Source organism: Nannospalax galili, unplaced genomic scaffold (assembly GCF_000622305.1).
Source record: "Nannospalax galili isolate Female #2095 unplaced genomic scaffold, S.galili_v1.0 scaffold34, whole genome shotgun sequence".
Classification (NCBI taxonomy): domain Eukaryota; kingdom Metazoa; phylum Chordata; class Mammalia; order Rodentia; family Spalacidae; genus Nannospalax; species Nannospalax galili.
This window is the reverse complement of record NW_008338996.1, coordinates 69,330-70,870: the sequence shown is the minus strand read 5'-3', so window position 1 is coordinate 70,870 and position 1,541 is coordinate 69,330.

The following is a 1,541-nucleotide window of genomic DNA, read 5'->3' as shown; positions in this document are numbered from 1 at the left end:
TTGGTGAAGGTGTAGCCTCAGTTTCAGTGGAGACCCCAGCTTTTTGGAGATACCGGGGCCATGGGACGACCACAATGGACAGCAAGTAGGTGTGGATTGGAGCTGGCCTGGGTCTGTGAGATGAGCTGAGTGTGCTGTAGACTGCAGAGTCAGAGCAGTGGAGCTGCTAGTACCCTTTGGAGCCCAGAAGATTGTGGGTGAATCCCAGATGTCCAGCCTCGAGCTACTTTGCTGGACTTTGGTTTTGCTTAGGTGCGCCTGATTCTTCCCTTTGAAATAAGACAGTACTTGTTTTGGATTTTAAAGAAGCCCACCCACAGTTAAGAGACTTTTTAAAGAGACTATGGATCTCCATTTCATTTTAGAATATATTGTCGCTTGCAGAAAGACTCGTTTTTGCTACTAACACTGAGATGTTGGTGCATGCATCTCTAATCTGAATGTATCTGATTACTACTAGTCATAATTGGTTGCACTTGGACCCTTGGCACCTGTGTATGTCTATAAAGTCATCGGGCAGATTTCAGTGGTATTGTTTATCACCTCAACTAGTTAAATTTCCATGGTTCCTCCTCAAATATAATACATTTTTAAAAATTTTGTTAATTTTTTTGTGTGTATATCACATAGAACATCCCAAACCATCTCATTCGACTATACACCCACTTCCTAGATAGCACCCTCCCATATCCTACCTCCCCCACTAGAGCCCTTATGTTCTGTTATCCCTGCTACTGTCTGCTGTGTTGTTGGCACCCTCAGCCATTCCCCACTACTTGTCCTTCTGGTGAATCTAGTCAGCCTATCTAGAGGTCTTTGTTTTAGGAGGGTCAGCTGTTCCTCATCTAGCAGTAATCAGTTGTCAATATTCCTTTAGATAAGAGTGGGGTCTGCTGTTCATATTCCCAGTTCTATGCTGGGTTACTATCTGGGAGTCCCTTTGGCCACCCTGGCCAACAACTCAAAAGAATTTATCGCTTGTCTGGCATTGTTGCTTGTTATGTAGCCTTTAGCTAAACTATGAATCATCCCTGCGTCTCTGGGATAAAGCAGACTTGATCATGGTCGATGATCTTTTTGATGTGTGTCTGTATGTGGTTTGCAAGTATCTTGTTGAGAAATTTTGTATCTATGTTCATTAAGGATATGGGTCTATAGTTTTCTTTTTTGGTTGTATCTTTACCTGGCTTTGGTATTAGAGTGATGCTGGCTTCATAGAAGGAATTTGGAAGTTCTCCCTCAATTTCTATCTTTTTGAATAAATTAAGTAGTATTGGATATAGATCTTCTTTAAATGTCTGATAGACTTCTGCTATAAATCCATCAAGTCCTGGGCTTCTTTTAGTCAGGAGGTTTTGTATTACTGTTTCAATTTCTTTTTGTGTTATGGGTCTGTTTAAGGTGTTAATCTCTTCTTGGTTTAGTTTTGGTGGTTCCCATGCCTTTAGATATCCGTCCATTTCTTTTAGGCTTTCAAATTTAGTAGCAAATAGGTTTTTAAAGTATTCACTTAAAATGTTCTGTATCTTTCTAGTGTCTCT